Genomic DNA, 21,259 nt, shown 5'->3' on the forward strand with positions numbered 1-21,259 from the left:
TCTGACACAGAATTAAAAAGATTCGAACCACCCCCAGTATCTTCACTTCCAGATTAAACGATTCCAGAAGCATCACTGAGTACCTGAACTGATAAAAGCCATATCCTAGCCTCTGGCCAAATAATTGCACAGGCTCTGCAAAAGATAGCAGAACTGATGAGTTACACCTGACACTCACCCCTACTATTACTATTAGTTTTTTGAGGCCATCAATACAATGCACTTTGTATTCCTAAATGAAAATTAGCACTACATTTTTAAGGTAATGACTTAAAATTCTAAGAATTCACTGGCTGCCCTCTGGGAAAGATGTATACTGGCTCTGATCTCTAATCCAAATTCAGAAAACAGCATTCAAAAGGGAATTTCTAAACCCAGAGATATAAGTTTATAATTTAGCAAGGGCCACACTTGCTTAACTTGCTTTATGAAATAAGCAGAAAAAAAAGAAAGGAAAAGAAAGAAAGAAAAGAAAAGAAGAAAAGAAAAGAAAGAAAAGAAAAAAGAAAAGAAAAGAAAAGAAAAGAAAAGAAAAGAAAGAAAAGAAAAGAAAAATAAGTAGAGGTCACAGAACTTTATTAAGATAAAAAGTAAAAGATAAAGCATTTAAGCAATAAAAAGTTTCTTGATAGTCTTTCCTCTAGTGTATTACTCTATAAAGCCACAATGTGAGGAAAGACCAAGGATACCCAGTATGATCCATATCTTAGCCTATTTCAGTACACCTGCTATACTCAAGTCATTATAAGAAACAGCAACTTTTCCTTCCCAGTCTGCCCCATACTGGTGTCTGATCCTACAGGGCCGTTTTTAAAAATCTGACTGATGTGGAACAGGTTCAGGAGGCAAATTCAAAGAAGAAATTCCAATAATGTTTTAGGTAATCATTGCTTCACTATATTAAGTGCACTGTCTCCCAAGATAACTGTTTTTGTTTCGTATTTTCTACTTTAAAAAAACTAAGAATGCTCATCCCTATTTTTCAGATAACATGGGGTTAAATGCATAAAAAATTAAGATGGCTATCTGAAGAACCACCCAAACCTAATAATTAGGGTCTCCACTTGGAAAAAAACATACCATTCACTTAAAAAAATCTTTTTTTAATATTCTAGCTAATTTTATTATTTGTTAAAATTAACTGAAGCAGATACTAATACAATTAAAGCCAAGTAAACATGAAAATTCTTAAGTACCTCATTGATCTGATTTTAGGTCTTAGATATAATGTCACAAAGATTGTTATTAGGAAAATGCAACGATTTCAAACAAACACTATAAACCATTAAAAACAAACAAACAAACATTAAAAAACAAACCCTATGGGACACCTGGGTGGCTCAGCGGTTGAGCATCTGCCTTTGACTCAGGGCATGATCCTGGAGTCCCAGGATTGAGTCCCACGTTGGGCTCCCTGCGTGAAGCCTGCATCTCCCCCTGCCTGTATCTCTGCCTCTCTCTCTTTCTCTCTCTCTCTCTCTCTGTGTGTGTGTGTGTGTGTGTCTCATGAATAAATAAATAAAATCTTAAAGAAAAAACCCTAAATGATGACACTTTGGTCTCCATGATATTAACTGCATCTCCAAGACTGCTTCTTACATGAAAACTTTTCATATCATACCTGCTGATATAGAAAGTAGAAAAAAATGACCATTGTATTTGTATGACTTCTATTCCCATACATAGTAAATGATGCAACTTTCTCCTGACCTCTCTATGGACATAGGCATGATTGTGTAGATGGAAATACATGGTGGACAAAATGTTCCTCAGAAGAAAGGCTTGAATCCAAACCAACATATAAGAATTATCAACTGGCCATTCAAGTCCTCTTGACTGCCATGTCCTTTCCTTCTGGCTATTTACTATATAGCCATTTTACACTATTTTCTCCACAGCTTGTTGGCATGTCTCTTAAAAGAATTAGAAGGTAAAGAAAGTAAATGCCAACTAATCCACCTTCTTTTTTCCCCTGTACAATTTTGGTAAAGAAAAACAACAACAACAACAAAAAAAAAAAAAACCCCAAAACCTGGCAGAGCCAGAGTTAAATAAAATATTTAAGATTACACGAAGATTTTGGAGCACCTGGGTTGCTAAGTCAGTTAAACATCCAACTCTTTTTTTCTTTTAAGATTTTATTTATTTATTCACGAGAGGCACAGAGAGAGAGAGAGAGAGGCAGAGGCAGAGGGAGAAGCAGGCTCCCTGCAAGGAGCCTAGTAATACACTTGGTCCCGGGACCTCGGGATAATGACCTGAGCCAAAGGCAGACGTTCATACCAATATGCTATTAATAACAATTTGACAATTTTAAATGGATACACATATTCTTTACTCCCAGATACTGCTTCACAAATATAAAATGTGTGTACAAGAATATACAATGCAACTTTCCTATAATAACAAAAGGATTGAAATCAACAGAATAAATATTTATTTACTGAATAATTATACATTTATGGGTGGAATAACACCCATCAATAAAGAACTTACTAATAAATCACACTACATTCACTTAATGGCATTCTTCACAGCTGCTAAAAAGAACACGTTCTTCTACAAGCACCAATATGGAAGGGTCTTCAGGACATACTGAGAATGCAAGGCACGGAGCAATGTGTAGAGAACACTACTGTTTGTTAATACATGCACACTTATCCCTACTATGTGTTTGCTAATGTGTGGAATATCTCTGCAAAGATATAAAACAAACTGGTAACTGGATGCCTCTGGGGGAAGGAACCCGCAGACCAGGTAAGTAAAGGAAACTTACCTCTCTCACTTTGTTCCCCTTATATCACTCTTGTACTGATTGCAAGTATTATCTATTCAAAAAAATTTTTTTTTAATTTTAAAATCAAAAAGGAGAAGAGAGCATATGGCACCAAAAATGCTGCAATCCCACCCTAGGATGCCTCTTCCACTAGGGACCCTGAAGCCTGCTAATCCAATCATTTGATCTTCAGGGGTTGATAACCTTCCTTGAAGCCACATCTTTCTCGTCCCACCTCAGCATGTGTTTAATATATAACCAAAATTTCTGGTTCCAATTAAGATGGAGAAAAGTCCATTCCACCCTCTCACTCCCACTGAATTCTACTAAAATCCCTAGATAGAGTAACACCATGCATTATCTGATGACTGAAAAGTAACTGATTGCCAGTGGACTGGGAAAAGAAACCAAAGCTCAAACTACCATGTAATCAACAGAGTTTTCCTTTTTTCCACTTCTGGTACCTCTTGGATTGAACTCAAAGGCAGCCCAAACCCAGAGCTGCATACCAGGAGCACACAGAATGAGCTCCAAAAGAAGACCTCCATTTTTGTTGCAAAAAAAAACCCAAAAACAAAAACCAAAAAAAAAAAAAAAACCAGGAATGGGAGCTCCTACATGCCAAAAGAGATAGAGGAAATACCCCCAATTTTGTTAGTCTCTTCTGTTCTCTCCTGCTTTACCCCAAAACAAATAGGCAGTAGTAGCAATGACCACAGCAGACAAGCAGTAAAACCTTTTCTCTAACCAGAGGAATTGCAATCCCAGAAGCAGAGAGGATATAGCCATTGATTTATTTTCTCTCCCTATCTGCCATTTGGTTCTCAGGGAAATGTAGTCACAAGAAATTCAAGGTAGAACAGAAAGTCTCAGCTTTCTAGTAAGAGGAGCTGAAAGGAGAATGCTTTGCATCTGGAAAGTTTGGGAGAACAGGAAGAGGAGGGGGCTCAATAAGGCTGTATGTGAACTCCAGGGCTCATCCCCAAGCTGCATATGGCACGTATCTGACCCTAAACACATACCAAAGGCTTTGACAACTGATCTGTGGAGTATACCACTGCCCAGGTCTGAGAATGGCCACTGGCTGGTACACGCATGGAAAAGACACAAATAGCACTACAAATACTTTGAAAATTGAACAGATACTGAACCTCGACCCATAAAGGACAGGTAAGTACTTACACTCTAAACTTAACTAGATTGATTGCCTACTAAAACAAGCAAGCAAACCGAAACATTTTCTATTGGATTTACACAAGACCCAAAGTTTCACAACATAATATTCAAAATGTTTGGGACACAAATCCAAACTGATATACAAACAAACACACAACTCAACATTTTAGGGCACCAGGGTGGCTCAGTTGGTTAAGTGTCTGATTCTTGATTTGGGCTTAGATCATGATCTCAGGGTCATGAGATCAAGCCCTGCTTTGGGCTCTGCACTCAGTATGAAGTCTGCTTAAGATTCTTTCCCTCTCCCTCTGCCCACCAAACTTCCGCCTCCCCCCACTCTCACTTTCTCTCTCTCAAATATCCAAACATCTCACAAGGAAAAGGCAATCAACAGACACGAGCCCCAAGATATAAAAATTATCAAGGACTGTAATACAGCTATTGAAATAATGCTCCAACAAATAAACACAAACACTCTTGAAGTAAATGGAAACATACATAATCTTAACAAAAGAATAAAAAACACACATGCACACATGCATGCACTTAGGAACCAAATGGAAAATTTTAAACTAGAAAATACAGTAACAGAAATTTTAAAATCTGTTCTGAATAGTATAATTAAGATGACAGAAGAGTCAGTGAACCTGAAGATGGATCCAACAAAAATTATCCAGGCTAAACAGAAGGGGAAAAAAGATTGCAAAAAATTTAACAGAACCTCAAGGACTCATTGGGCAATACACAAGCCTAACACTTATATCATCAAAGGAAAGAAGAAAGAGTGTGGTGTAGAAAAAATATTCGAAGAAATAATAGCCACAAACTTCCCAAATTTGGTAAAAGACATAAACTTCTACATTCAAGAAACTTAGTGCATGGTAAATGGATAAACTCAAAGAAATCTTGCCCAATGAAAACTAAAACAAAGAAAAAAATTCTTGAAAATGATGCATTACCTACAGGGAAATAATAATGTGAATGACTCTGGATGTTTCATGGAGGGACAGAAGGCAATGAAACAATATTTTTTTAAGTCCTGGAAAAAACCAACAACTGTTAACTTAAAATTCTATGTACAGGGAGAATATCCTTCAAAAATGATGAGAAAATAAATTTTCAGATGAAGAAAACCAAGAGAATTCATTACCAGCATATCTGCCAAAGGAAATGCTAATGGGAGTTTTTCAGGAAGGGAAATGACACTAAAGGGGAACTTAGAATTTCAGGAAAGAAGGAAGAACAATAGGATTAGTAAATATCTGAGTAAATATAATAGCCATTTTTATTCCTTTAAAGTTCTTTAAAATATAAATGACGGTTGAAAGCAAAAATTTTAACAATGTCTGATGGTGTTTTCAATGACTGTAAATTTAATACAGATGATAATTACAACATAAAAGTAAAAGGGTAAAGAGGTAAATCTAATGGTGCTTAAGTTTCTACATTCCACTTGAAGTAGTAAATATCAATTCTAAGTAGATTGAATAATTAAGTATGTATATGGTAATCCCCAGTCAAAACTAAAGTAACTATACAGAGATAGTAAAACCTCAATAGATAAATTAGAATACTAAAAAATATTCAAATAATCCAAAAGAAGGGAAGAGAAACACACACAAAACAAAGCAAACAGAAAATAAATTTTTAAATGTAGATCTGAATTCAAAATAGTAATTATCTTAAATGTAAATGGTGTAGACACATCAATTAGAAGAGAGATTGTCAGACTGAACTTCAATTAAACAAACAAAAAAAAAACTACATGTTGTTTACCAGAAACCCACTAAATACAACGATATGTAGGTTAAAAATAAAAGGATGTTAAATGCAATATGAATTGGATTATGGAACAGAAAAAAGACATTAGTAGAAAATCTGGTGAAATCCAAATAAAATTCTATAGTTTACTTAATAGAGTACTATACTGACGTTAATTTCTTAGTCTTGATAAATATACTAAGATTATGTAAGATGTTAATATTAGGGAAAGCTAGGTGAAGGGCATATAGGAACTACTTTCATACTCTTAATAATCTGAAACTACTTCAAAATTTTAAAATGTTTACGTAAAAGAGGGAAAATACATTTCAGACATGAAAACATGAATCAATTGGAATTTGGAGTGGCTAATAGCAATATCAGACAAAATGGACTTCAAACCAAGAAAAATTACCAGGGCTGAAAGGACATTAAATAATGGTAAATGGGTCAATTCACTAAAAGATGTTACAAACCTAAATGTATATACACTGAACAAGAGCCTCAAAATATGTGAAGCAAAAATTGATAAAACTAAGAGGAAAAATGGACAGATCTACAATTACAGCGGAGATTTCAATCTTCCTTCCTTAGTAATTAACTAAACAACTAAATAAAAAATAATCAAAGTTATTAAAAAAACATAAAGTTGTACACCTTAAATAAGTAGAATTCCTATTAGTAAATTATACTTCAAAAAAGTTGAAAAAATAAAGAGGTAGAAAATAATGTTGCAACTAAATAATAATTAAATCACATTTTTAGAAAAAAAAAGAAGAAAAAAAAAGAAGGAAAAGTCAAGGATAGAAATGAACAGTACTATCAACCAACTGGGTATGGTATAATCAACATTTTCAGAACATCCTACCTAATAGCAGCAGAATATAGATTCTTTTCATGTGCACATGGGACATTCACCAAGATAGACCACACCCTGGGTAATAAAACAAACCTTAACAAATACAAAAGTACTGAAATCATACAAAGTATGTTCTCTGACCATAATGGAATTAAACTAGAAATCAATAAAATAAAGACTATGGACTATCTCACAACACACTTCCAAATAATTCATTGGTCAAAAAGGAAGTCTCAAAGAAAATAAAAATTCTACATACCAAAATTTATAAAATACAGTCACAGCAGTGTTTACAGAGAAATTTATAGTATTAAAAACTTATATAAGAAAAGTTCTCGGGATCCCTGGGTTGCACAGCGGTTTGGCGCCTGCCTTTGGCCCAGGGTGCGATCCTGGAGACCCGGGATCGAATCCCACGTCGGGCTCCCGGTGCATGGAGCCTGCTTCTCCCTCTGCCTATGTCTCTGCCTCTCTCTCTGTGTGACTATCATAAATAAATAAAAATTAAAAAAGAAAAAAAGTTCTCAAACAGCCTAAGTTTCCACCTTAAAAAAAAAAGAAGAGAAAATTAACTCAAAGCACACAGAGGGGAGAAAATAAATATAAGAAAAACAATATAAACAGAAAACCAGAAAATGCTGATGAAAGAAGTCAAATATGACCTAAATGAATGAAGATATACATCATGTTCATTGACTCAATATACCATATAATTAAGATATAAACTCTCAAATTACCTACAGATTTAATGCAGTTCCAAGCAAAATGCCAGCAGGAGTTTTTGCAGATATAGACAAGCTGATTCTGAAATTGATATGGAAAGAGAAAAGGCCTAGAATAGCCAAAACAACTTTGAAAAAAGAAGAAGAAAACCGGAAGGCTCACACTACACAATTTTCAGTGTTGCTATAAAGCTACAGTAATCAAGAGGGTGTGGTATTATGAAGGGACAGACACATAAATCAATGGAACAGTCAGAGTCTAGAGAAAACCCACACAAATATAGCCAATTGAGTTTTGACAAGGTACAAAACCAATTCAATGGAGAAAGGATCATCTTTTCAATAGGAATCGTGCTGCAACAACTACACACCTATCTGCAGAAAATAAATGTGAATCTTGATCTAAACTTCATGACTTATACAAAAATTAACTCACATGGATCATAGATCTAAATGTAAAATGTGAAACTATAAAACTTTTAGAATACAAAGAACATCTTTGTGACCTTCAGTTCAACAAAGAATTCTTATATATGACATTAAAAACATGATCCATAAAAGAAACTGACAAATTAGACTTAAAACTGAAAACTGTAGCTCTATAAAAGACACTGTTAAGACCAGAAAAAGACGGGACACCTCGGTGGTTGAGCACCTGCCTTCAGCTCAGGGTGTGATCCCAGAGTCCTGGGATGGAGTCCCGTATTGGGTTCCCCCTGCAGGGAGCCTGCTGCTCCCTCTGCCTGTGTCTCTGCCTCTGCGTGTCTCTCATGAATAAACAGATAAAATCTTTTTTAAAAAGAAGACCAGAAAAAAAAAAAGCTACAAACTAGGAGACGACACATCCACATATTTATCTGATAAAAGACTTATATATCCTGGATGTACGTATTTTCTAAAAACTCTCAAAACTCACAGCAAGAAAATAAATAATCCAATTTTTAAAAATGGGCAAAAGTTTGAACACTTACCAAAGATACCAAGTGCAAATGAGGATATAGAGCAAATGAACTCTTATACATTGCTAGTGGGAATACAAAATGGTATACGCGTTCTGAAAAAATGGTTTAGTAGTTTCTTATAAAAGTAAACATACAGGAGCGCCTGGGTGGCTCATTAGGTTAAGCGGCTGCCTTTGGCTCAGGTCATATCTCAGGGTCCTGGGACTGAGCCCCATGTCTGGTTCCCTGTTCAGCGGGGAGTCTGCTTCTCCCTCCCCTGCCCTCCCCCCCCCATGCTCTCTCTCGCTATCTCTCTCTCTCTCAAATAAATAAATAAAATCTTTTTTTAAAAAGGAAATATACATTTACTTGATTACCCAGCAACCTCAGTCTTAGGGATATCTTTGAGAAATGTGAATTTGGATTCACACAAAAATCTACACACAAATATTCCAGGCAGCAATATTCACAATTGCTTGAAATTGGACACATCTCAAAATCAAATCCTCTTCATCAAATGAGTGGATAAGCAAACTTTTACATAACCATACAGTACTACTTAGCAATAAAAAAAAAAAAACTCTTGATAAATACAACATGGACATCATGGTAAGTGGAAGAAGCGAGTCTCAAAAGGCTATATACACTAGTATGCTTCCATTTATATGACATTCTAGAAAAGGCAAAACTCTAGGAATGGGGAACAATCAGTGGTTGGTATGGATTATGGATTAGGGAGAGTGGGACTACAAAAGGACAATAGTGGGGAGCTTTTTGAAGTGATGGAACTATTCTGTTTGCTGACACTGTGGTGGTGGTTTTACGAATCCGCACATGTATTAAAACTCACAGAACTATACACCAGAATTTTTTCAGTTGTACTGTTTGTAAATCTTAAAAATAATAATACAAAAAAGTAACCAAAGCTGTTAAAAATGTTTAAAGGAAAAAAATATATTCACCATACGTAAACTAGAACTTCAAAAGCTTTTCAAATATTAGGTCTATTGGACTTATTCTTGTGAAGGAAACAGGACTCTATTTGGTGATAGTATCTAACAGGAATACGTTTCCAAGGAAACATATGTTTTCCAGGAAAAAGGACCCTGTTCATCCCAGGGTCACTGTGTACCAGCCCAAAGCTACAACTAGGTTGCAGGTGTTCTGATACCTAAATTCTATGCATAAAAACATCTGATGCCCTCTTGCAAAATGTGGACTAATGCCCATACTCTGAACTCCATAGATTCACACTGGACTTTTGAAATACCCCCAAAATTCAGCATTCAATTCCCACAAATAAGGATTCTTACTAGGTTCTGTGAGTAAACCATGGAAGGAAGAAAGAAAACTCTAAAAGTCTTGACAATCTCACATCTATAAACAGAAGCAGTACCTCAAAGGAGCTGATGGGTCTGTAATCCCAGCTAGAAAAGTGACACTGCTTTCTGGGGATGATTTTTTTGCTTGAGATTTTGCAACAAATTGTGCTGAGTGATAAATGTATGGCTCTTTAAAAAACAAGCAAAAAAAAACCCTTTCTCTGAGCACTATGCTGAGCAAAGACAGGGCTCTAGAGCAGAGCCCAAGCAGGATTGTAAGTCTCATTCCCTGGTATGCTATGCCTCACCACTGGAAAGCAGTAAGGCAGCCTGCTAAGGAGCAGGAGGTCAAAGTGGAGGCAACTCCCACAACCCACATGGGACAATATAAACCAAAGACTTACTAATGGCCAGGAAGGAGCATGTGGCAAGAAACAAAGCCTATCAGCCCCCATGGGTCAGGCTGGATGTAATCTAATTAAATTAAAGATGGAAAACACTTGGATCTAATTAATAACATGTCTTTGATATCCATTCATCACATAAAATGCACTTATTTTCTTTGACCTATTAAACTTTTCAGCAATTTCTAATAACAAGAGTCTATATTAAGATCCTAAAATGAAAGAAGTCTTACCCCTTCTTGCACTTATGGCTGAACTTTTGTTATGAGTCAGGGGGAACAACAACAACAACAAAAAGCTTCTAAGGTAGGTGAAATACTCCTATGGTTATTCTACTTTGTTTCCTCACTATACATAATCACTCATTCTGTGCCCTTCTTGGGTCTTACACATCTTTCCTCCTCCTTTTCCAGAGATAAGGAAGAAGAACTACTACAAATAGGAGGACAGAGAAAAAAAATCAATAAATCTACCAAAATATTATTTGCTCTAGAACATCGAGATTAATAAATCAGATTGCCAGGGGCACCTAGGTAGCTCAGTCAGTTAGGCGTCTGCCTCTGGCTAACGTAATGATCTCAGGGTCCTGGGATCAAGCCCCATGTCAGGCTCCCTGTTCAGCAGGGATTTTGTTTCTCCTGCTTTCTCCAACCCCCGCTCATGCTCCCTTTCTCTAATAAATAAATAAATAAATAAATAAATAAACAAACAAACAAACAAATAAATAAATAATCATCTTTTTTAAAAAATTAAAAAAATAAGACCGATTGCCAGCATTCAGTTTAGAGGTCTTTTTGGACTTTCCTCATCCCAGACTACCCTAAGAATGTCCCAAGGGGCTTTTGTTTAACTGTTCTTAATCACGGTTACTTCAAGCATTCAAACTAACAAGCAGGTACAAACTTAAAATGTGATTGCACAGAGAATCTCCTAATGGGATTACTGTAAGGATGCTCTGCTTCCCTAAATAGAGTGCTAAATTTACTAACATCTTGTACATGAACTCTGTCTGCTTTACTGGTTGCACACAAACCATGGGGACCTCTGCCAACTGTCTGAGTGCAAACTGTGGCAAATGTTAATGGAGTTTGCAAGAACTCTGTAATTTTAGTGGTGAGAAGGAAAATATTAACAAATTAAATGAAAATTTTTATTGCATTAAATTAAATTGCTTTTCTCTTAGGTGTACTGTTAATTTGCATGTGCAGCATGTTCCGATGTTCCAATCACCCTTTATTTTTTTCTTATTAATAGGCTTACTGAATACCTAAGGCTACAACAGAACCTAAGTTTCCTGAGCGCCCCCTTTGCTCTTAATTATCATTGTATACTGCAGTTGTACATTAGGGCCCACTGGCCACTGTCTGGTACCCCAGAAACACCAAGGAAGTTGATGCAAGTCAAGCTTGACATTTCGTATCCACAGCCCAAGAGTCTATACAAAACGCAACGGCACTGGCCGATAAACCCTCTTTCCCTCTGCTTTCACCTATTAGAATCCTCTCAGTTGCTACCTTTAATTAAGCCTGCAATTTCAAATGGTTTTCATGAAGCACACAGAACATAAGCAAATGATCAAAGAGAGAAAGCCACTGAGTTACAGTAAGGACAAAACAGTCATCCACCAGGTCTATGAAAAGGTGCATAATTCTTGTTTCTTTATATATGAAAGTTAAGGTTAGTTGAGAATATCAAGGAAAAAGACCACTTATTAAATGTCTATAAATGGGCAGAATTTAACAACTCCGAAATAAGAAAAGGATACAGATCTACAAAGGTTGAATAATCTGTATCAGTGAGAGGGCACAGAGAATAAAGAAATGGGAACACTCAGGTTTCCCTTAAAACTTTAGAAGCTCAAGACGGGAAAACTCTGTGCAGATAAAGGATTAAAATTTAGAAATAAGGGCACCTGGTTGGCTCAGAGAGAAGAGCATCTGACTCTTGATCTCGGGGCCATGAGTTTGAGTCCCACATTGGATGTAGAGATTACAAAAAAAATTTTTTTTTTAATTAGAAATAGTTTGTAATAACCAAGGTGCTCTGGACTAGACTGCCAACATGTATTAGAGAACATACCTCCCCAGGTGTTCTAAATAGATTATATCTCTGAATTTTAAAATGGAAAAATAATCTTGAACACCTCCTTCTCCTGCTTCTGAAGTCTTTCGTCAGGTCCTACCGAGTCTTTCTCTAAACTATTTCTTACATTAGGAAAATGTGAAACACATGTGACACACAGAAACAAAATTCCTTTTCCTTCCTTTCCATCTTCATCACTACAATCCTAGTCCAAGCCCTCGTCACCACCCATCTAAGGCCGAACCAAAGAGCCAATTAACTGGATGTCCATCCTGTGTTCTACTCTGTCCTATTTCTCATTGCTGCTCAATCCTCCTAACACATTATAGCATAGCTTTGATGATGTGTCATTCTGTGCTCCCTCAAAAATCTTCTACGTTCTCCAGTCTCTAAGGATAAATGCAGCTTCTTCCTCTATGCTTTTTTCATATGTAATTCTCAAATGGAAACCCTAAAAAGCAACATAGTTGGTAGGAAAGGGCTGCTTTGGCCCAAACTTTTTACTTTAAATAAGCCAAGAAATTTCAGTAAGAAAAATAAATTATAAGGTATTATCTTTATCATAAGGAAAAGAGGGAAAAACTGCTGAGATAATTTAAAGGAGAGTTCAAATCTCTAAACTATTTTTTAAGATTTAATTTATTTATTCATGAGAGATATAGAGAGAGGCAGAGACACAGGCAGAGGGAGAAGCAGAGGCTCCCATAGGGAGCCCTCCAAGGGACTCAATCCCAGGATCCTGGGATCACGACCTAAGCCAAAGGCTCAGATATTGAGCTACCCAGGTGCCCCCCTACTAAACTATTTTAATAGTCCCCCTGAAAGACAATGGAAGTAACTGTGTATGGGGTAGGGGAAGAGAATGTGTGCAGGTGCATATGTAGACAGAAAAGAATATTAGAGAAACTGGTCGTGACAGTTGCCTTTATGGGGTACATACTGACTGACTGACAGTTATGAGAAGACTTAACTTTGAACCTTCTGATTTTTTGAATACTGACTCTGTTAGCTACTCACATGTAAAATATATATTTTACAAAGTAGAATGGAAAAGATAACTTCAACAGTACCTTTTAAAAAACTTTTTTATATTAAATGACTTAGAATCCTTTAAAAAAAAAAGAGGAAAAAATAACATGTAAGAATGGTACTAAATTTTTTGGTATAAAGCAAGGAAATATTCTTTAGCTTTTCCAATGCAATGATCAAGTAAAGAAAGTAATTTGCAGCAGAGCTAGGTATAAAATAATACTTAAAAAACAAAACACCTTTCTCAGGTTCCAAACCCCATCCAGAACATCAGGACCACTCTAGTTCAGTAGTACACAGAGATGTTTCCAAGAGTCTGCAGAGGGGAGATAACTCCTTTTTAAAAATGAGCGGTTCCCCAAGTTCACATCCAAACTCCCTTGTCCATTTCACAGCAGTCATTCCCACACTTTCTCAAACTCTGCTCTGATGATTCCTCACTCCCCCAATACTTTACCTCTCACAGTACAAATCTTTAAAAATGCCTATTTTTCTTCAAGGCATCTTTCCTAGAAACAAGATATTCTGCCTCTTTAGCTTTCACCAAAATCTTAGGAAATCCAATTCAGAATTCCATAGCAAATGAGATTTCCTGGTATTCTGACTTCTGAGAAAGTTCTACGGGTCTCATTTGCAACTTGCTCAATTTTCCCCCACAATTTAATAATAATACATCAATTTCTTTCCGTTTAAAAGCATTTTATTCAGCTTCTTGCTAAGACAAAAAAAGACAGTAGTGAATTATAAAGCAAAAGCCTGTTGCACTATCCTTACTTGAAGTAGGGTTCATCCTGAAACGAGAAACAACCATGTAATAAATTAAGCGCTACTGGGGGATCCCTGGGTGGCTCAGCAGTTTAGTGCCTGCCTTCGGCCCAGGGCGCGGTCCTGGAGTCCCGAGGTCGAGTCCCACATCAGGCTCCCTGCATGGAGCCTGCTTCTCCCATCTGCCTATGTCTCTGCCCCTCTCTCTCTGTCTCTCTCATGAATAAATAAAATCTTTTTTTTTTTAATTTTTTAAATTTATTTATGATAGTAACAGAGAGAGAGAGGCAGAGACATAGACAGAGGGAGAAGCAGGCTCCATGCACCAGGAGCCCGATGTGGGATTCGATCCCGGGTCTCCAGGATCACGCCCTGGGCCAAAGGCAGGCGCCAAACCGCTGCGCCACCCAGGGATCCCTAAATAAAATCTTTTTTAAAAATTAAGCGCTATTTATTTACAGAACAGTTGCTCAACTGAAGGAAAAATGTTATTTCACACTTGCTTCCAGTGAATATTAAGCTTTTGGAGGTTCAGCCTTCAATTGTGAACCATTAAAATAACAAGAGAATAAAAAAAGATGAAAAATGAACTGTCTTTTCATTGATAAAGTTGTGATCTCTTCCTTTATCAGTCACTATCTGAAAATCTAAAGTAACATTTTAATTTTGACTTTTTTTCCCTTCCCAGGTTCATTCTGGTGGATACGCTAATAATGAGTTCAATACCCAAAATGTAGGAAAAGGGATGGAAATAAATGACACGTATAATTCACAGCCTAGAGAATCCATCCCTGGATAAATATGCATTCACTTATATTTCTCTAACATCCTTACTCCCTAGGAACTCAAAAGATTTTACAGCATAAAAACAGCACTAATCAACTGAACATGAAAAGAGCCTGTTAATCTGTCTTCTGGGGGATTTCATGCTTTCCACTTCCAGATCTTAGAACAAGCCCACTGAACATGGGAGGTCTCTCCCTACCACCAGCAGCGAATATAAAAGGCCTTCAGACCCCTCCAGCTAACATTTCAGTACTCTCACCCAATCAACTCCATTCAGGATCAAGAGAGCTTGAGTCCCAAACCCAGAGTACCTCGTAGACACTCAGGCTCCCTGCTTTTATTTTGCTCCACTCTCAATAGGACACATCTCCATATACCTAAGGGGAATCTTAATTATTATCCACTTTCACCTTTGTTGTTCTAGGCCAAAAGCCTCCCAGAACTTTTTTCTGCTCCACTTTAAATACCCAATCCCAGCACCAATCCCCAGTATACAGACCTACAGCAATTTCAGCCTTGTAGAAGCAAAAAAACTCAGGTGGTAGAGGCCATAATTCCCCTACAGTCCTGGTTAGAACTTTTGTTGGCAATATGGGAGCATTTATGAGTAGTTAAATGTGTGTATTTATATGCAAGATAAATGAAGAAAGATAAGCAGACACCAAGACGTGATGACCTTTTAAAAAGTACTTAGGATAGCTTCAGAAACAAAACAGGTGTGTTACTTTAATGCCTCTTATTTGCATCCATATTCTATTTATTGATACATCTTCTGTTCATTTCTCCTCATCTTTCCTGCTTCCAAAATGCTCTCTGTCAAAGGTATTTTTGCCCTCCCTCTGCCTATACCAGAATCTTTCATTATGCCCACTCACTAAGATATGTTTAGCTACCAAATATAATGATAATTTCTTAAAACAAAGCCAAAATTGTTCACATTACTTGGTTATACGAACATCAGAAATATAACACCATCTAATGGGGGAAAAATCCTTAATCATTGGTCAGTCAACCAACCTAAGTACCTATCCCCCCTCCATCACTTAATGGTCCTATAGCCCTGGACAGTTTGCTTAAGTTCTCGGACATTCAGTTTTCTCAGCTACAAAATGGGTAGAATAATATTTGCCTAACTTAATTTAAATAATCAACTGATAAAAGGATTCTTAAAGTTCTGATAAACAGACAAACATAGAATAATAATTACCAAAGGTAGATGGTCAACTGTGAGACCTAACTATATGAGACCCATTCAAAATAAATCAGTGCAAATATAATGGGAAAACCCAGAATGGTGCTGAAGTCTAAAGCAAGTCCAAACTTGATAATCACTCATCATAATTAAAATACCCAGTTCAAGAAGAATAAAGGGGAGTCTCAGTCTTTGGGTCTATTCCACCTTTAGATCCCAGGCTGTAGCTAAAAACAGTGCAGTTGCTTGCCAGCTAGCCGGTCAGTGCCAGAGCATTCCTCCTGGGTAGAGTCCTATTCTAGAATAATTTGGGAATGAATGAGGAGTTACTTTGGTAACTGCATTTGCACAGTCGTGCTGGGGATCAACACAGCAACTGTACAATAAAACTTTTCTCCTCTTAGACTGGCAATGTCCATCCAAGTCAGGGTATCTGTAGATCCTATCCTCTATGCCAGACTGAAGATAAAGCAACTGTCTGCTTTTCAGACTACTAAAATTTAATACAGTACATATATACTATATCAAATACACGTATAAACACACACTAAGCTGCTAAATCTCTAGAGGGAAAGGAGTAAATATATATTGAGCTCTATGTGTCAGAAACCACGAGGTAACAGAGATTTCATTTAATCCCTAAAAACACCCTGCGACGGAGGTATTATTATTCCAATTTTTACAGATGAGAACACTGAAGCTCAAATAGATTAAATAACTTGCCCAAAGCCACAAAGCTAATAAGTAGCAGAGTCAAGACTTGAATTTAGTTTTGCCTAACTCCAAAGCCCATATTGCTTCTTTTTCTTCTCAGTGGTGTTAACTACAGTAACTTTCTTGTGTCTTCATTTCATCCTCATTCCTGACACGGTACCTATGTGTCCTGGTTGTGTCTCTATAGGCTCACAAAGGGATAGAGGAAATTTTCCCAGAAGACTTCTTTTCCCACATTTACTTCCTATTCCTGTACAAACTATTCTTAGGTTGAATTACCAGGCTAGACCCCACAGTCTGCCACACTATATTTCGCTAATTAATATATGCCTAGAGCGTGAAAGTTCTGTTATCTTCCTTGTGCACTTTAACAGCCATAGTTTTGGAGCATGGTTTCATTTTCTAAGCTGGTTCTTGCCACTTAAAGAGCATTAGTGCCTAGTACTATGTCTCACACATAGTAGGTACAGAGGGAGAATATCTGTTGATTCGCTGATTAATCAAAGATTTATTCCTCTAGTTATCTTGCTATATTTCCATCAAGAGACTTTACAGGAGTCCAATTCCAAGAATGAATTCTCTCTCATTAAAGATAATGTTTTGAAAAATTAAAAAATACTGTTATTCTGAATAACTTCTGCAAGGGCTTCTTGCCCTCTTTAAAGAGAAAAAAAAAACACTGAAAATATACAATAAAACATAGACAACTGTTTTTGCTTAGGATAGTTAAGACTGACTTTTCCTGCTTTTTTTACATATAATAAAATTTTTCTGTAACAGGCATGTGTTATTTTCATAATTATGGAAACTGAACTCACTCTGGATAAACTTTGCATTTTTAACACTTTCTATACAGTGTGGGGTTATTTTCTTTCTCAGATATAATCAATAGGAATTGTGTATTCATTAATTCATGCCTATGCCTCCAGAACTTGTTACATAACATCAGCATATTAAAGATAATTATTCTTCTCTCCATTCATGGAATGTTGTTCTTGCTCTAGGTGGATATGTCTCTATCTCTGCATTCTTTTCAAGCAGATGGAAATTTCTTGTACAATCTCTACAGAATATCGATTATTAATCTTTTTTGAAAATGAGCACTAGAATAACATCTGGCCTTGATATAGCCCCAATCTATAGTCTTTTTACGTGTGTTATCTTTTCAAAGACATTAAAGTACTTTAATCACAGTGGAACTCAAATGGAATGAGCTACTTTATGTAGTAGGAAGTTCCCTACTAACGGAAGTATTCAAAGCAAAGATCTCCCATAAGGGGATTCCTGTGCTGGGAGGTTGTACAGCTGAATTTTATGGCTACCTTCCCTTTCTAGGATTTTAAAATAAATTTTTTGACAAGTCCACTCCAGTGATACAACGGTTGCATGCTGTCCTCTGTTGTGTCACGTCCTTTTCTCAGCTCACCGTTCAAATCATCCCAGAGAAGATTCCCTTCTGATCCAGCCTGACTTAGCAGGCTACCTGATTAATTCTTGTGGAGACCAAATTCCCATAATTATTAACAGATCCTTGCTACTTGAAATTACAAAAATGTGCTGAAATAATGTTGTCAGCAAAATGTCACTGTATGTCTTACATATGGATCTGCTGCAGCCTGCAAAACACTGTCTCCATGAGGGACAGCCAAAATGAAGAGTTATGTGGGAGTAATAAAATATGATAACTAGGCCTGCAACCTCAAGAATAAGCCCAGCTGCGCATGCACACACATCTACAAGAAAGCCTGCTGATAACAAAAGCAAAGAAAAATCCAAATTATGTCCAGCATGTGCGCGCTTCATGGCAGGGCTGGTCCGGGAACTGTCCTTTTAAGCACCACAGCAAGAAACCAGGGAACTGTCCTTTTAGCACCACAGCAAGAAACCCTGGTGTAAGCCTAAACACAGGCACCCGAAGCTGGGCCATGAGAAAAATCTGTTAAAGCTCCTACAAAGAAATAAACAAGCTCTGTATGGGTGTTTGTTTTTTAAGTATGCTATACTCTATTTCATAACCCTTTAATTTAAAGGATTAATTTAAAATAAAATCCTGTAAGTACTTTGGTAAAAGTCAACAAAATCCCAAATGAAAACCAAAGGTATATTAAGTCAGCCTCTCAAACTGAACCCAAGAAACCAGTAATTGGCCTGCACTATCAAGAACTGCTTTGCAATCTCCACCACCAGCCCTACTAAGAAACACAACACATTTACACATACCCTAAATCGGATGTTGAAAACATAGAACATGCTCACTCAGAGCCCTCTCCAGGGAGAGACTCAATTTCTAGGACAGATGATGCTTGCTGAATACCAAACCATCACTGCCACACCACCACTCCACCCGCCCCCCCTTCCCAAGCAATCAAATTCTCTTTCAGGGAGAATTGAAGGCCTTATGGGTCATGAGTTCCAAAGAAAAAATGCTGCAGTATTTCAAGAACCAGGTTACAGGCAACGTGCTACAGAGCTTCCAGCAGTTTAAGTCTGATTCCCCTGAGATTCCTACCAGAATGGTACCGGATGCTAATGTTCTCCAGCCATTTGCATTACACATCAAAAAAAAAAAAAATTGGGGGGTGGGGGAAGGAAAGAAAAAAAAGTCCCCTCACCCCGCATTATCTTCTAATGCACGTGGAGAAAAGAGAGGTACAGAGAGATGGTGAAAGAGCGAAAACCTACCACACCCGAAATCTCCTTTGCAAAGCTAAAACATCCCCCAGCCCTAACACATCGATAGCTCTCTGAAGGCTCTCCAGGTTCAAACTTGAGAAAATAGTTATAAAAAGCACTATTCCCCCCTTTGCTCCCAAAGCCCTCACCCACATTTCCTGCTTCCATTCCTGCTTCTCCGGTGCCCGCCGTGCACTAAAAAGAATTTTCCTCGGGCGGCAGAGCTGGCTCCATGCTAATGATTTCTCCCTCTCCCTGAATTAGCCAGATGCAGTGCCAAGTTTCTCCCCCCCCTCCCCAAACAGATGACATCCTTTAAAATCCTGAACCCTGAGGCCCAGAATCTTGGAATCTCCCGATATAAAAATGCATCCTCCCCCCCCCCCCCCCCCCCCCCCCCGTGTTTCAAAAACTGCAGTGTAAGTGAGGAAGAGGGCACAGGCACAGGGTGGAGTAGTTGGAAGGAATGCATGGCTCGAAGAATCCTATTTGTCAGGCTGCAAAAAATGATTCGCACTCCCCCCACCCCCCAACAGCCGACCTCTAAGCTGAGGCCTCCGCAGGGGTCTGAAGGCCCCGGCTAACCCCCCACCCCGCCCTGGAAAGTTAACAGCCAAGTCTCCACCGGTGGTTGCCGCAGGGATGGAGCTGAGCCCCAAGCAGAAATGCAGAGGCTCTGCGGTCCCCCAGGGACCAGGTGGGAAGCAGAGGGGAGGGGTCTAGGTCTCTGCAGCTGGGAGTCCTGCAAGCCGAGCGCTAGGAAGCCCGGGGCGCTGCTGGCAGGGGTGGGGGGGAAGGGAGGGAGGGAGGGAGGAGAGCACCGAGCTCCGCATCGGGTGGCGTAGGGATGGGGGTGGGGGAAGGGGGGATTCTGAAAGTGATGTGCTCCCCAATGCAGGAATCCTGGCCTGCCCAGGAAGGTCCGGGGCCCCCCGCGCCGCCCCAGGGCGCCCAGCCAGGCAGGGACCGACGCACCCAGCAAAGGGCAGGGGGAGTCCCGGCCGCCCTGAGGTCCCCGGAGCCCCGGGCTGCTGCGGCCGGTAACGGCCCGGAGCCCGGGGGGAGAAGGCTGCGGCAGGGCGCGGGGGAGGGGCAGGGCGGCCCCGACCCGACAGCGAGGCCCTCCCCGGGGAGCCCGCGGGCCCGACCGGTCCCGGCCTCCGGGGGGCTGCACCGCCGCAGGGCGCCGCGGGAGGCCCGGGCGCGACCTCCCCGCGGGGACCCGGGACGCGCGGCCGAGGGGGCGAGCCCCGCAAACAGCCGTCCGCCAGCGGCGGCCCCGGACCCGACCCCGACCCCGGCCCCGACCCCGGCCCCGGCCCCGGCCCCGGCCCCGCCGCGCGCCCTGCGGCAGAGCCCCCGGCGCGGGATGGGGAGGCGGCGCGGGGAGGCCGGCCCGGGGCGACTTACGGCGGCGGCGGCGAGGGCGGCGGCGGCGGCGGCGGGGCCCTAGCGCGGGGCCCGGGAGGCGCGGCCGGACTGCAGAGGCGCCGGGGCTGCGGCGGGCGGGACTGCGGTGGGCGCCATCTTGAGGCTCCCCGCCCGCCCCCCGCGCCCGCCGCCCCGGCACGAGCCCCGCCGCGCGCCCCCGCCGCCGCGCGCCCCCGCCCCGCCCCGCCGCCGCGCGCCCCCGCGCCGACCCCCGCCGCGCGCCCGCGCCCCCCGCCCCCCGCCCGCGCCCGCGCCCCCGCCCCCCGCCCGCCCGCGCCCGCGGCCCACCTACCCCTGCAGGACGCGCCCGCTCGCCGCTCGCCCGCAGCGCGCCGCGCCGCCCGCCTGCCCGCCTGCCCGCCCGCGCTCGCTGCTCCCGGGCCGGAGTCCCCGCGCCGCCCGGACCGGATCCGGGGCGAGGCAGCAGGGCGCCGGCAGGGGGCGCCGCGCCCGAGCGCCTCGCGAGCGTCCCCGGGCCCGCCTCCCCGACGCCCCCGCGGAGCCGCGTGCAGGGCGGGGGGGGCGCACCGGGCTGGGCGGCTCGGGTCGGCGGCGGGACACCCGCCAGCACCGGGGAGAGGAGCCCGAAGGTGCCGGCCCGCCTCCCCGGCGCCCCCGCGGAGCAG

At 40.6% G+C, this 21,259-nt stretch overlaps 1 protein-coding gene across 1 annotated transcript in view; it reads right to left on the bottom strand.

Moving 5' to 3' along the window:
• Positions 1 to 21,042, bottom strand: part of SCN8A (sodium voltage-gated channel alpha subunit 8) — a 176,569-nt gene extending 155,527 nt beyond the window's left edge. The window contains exon 1 of the mRNA XM_072765257.1: positions 20,926 to 21,042. The gene's annotated coding sequence lies outside the window, so the exon portion shown is untranslated. The remainder of the gene's footprint in view (positions 1 to 20,925) is intronic.
• Positions 21,043 to 21,259: the final 217 nt, after the last annotated feature.

Source organism: Vulpes vulpes, chromosome 8, assembly GCF_048418805.1.
Source record: "Vulpes vulpes isolate BD-2025 chromosome 8, VulVul3, whole genome shotgun sequence".
Taxonomy (NCBI): domain Eukaryota; kingdom Metazoa; phylum Chordata; class Mammalia; order Carnivora; family Canidae; genus Vulpes; species Vulpes vulpes.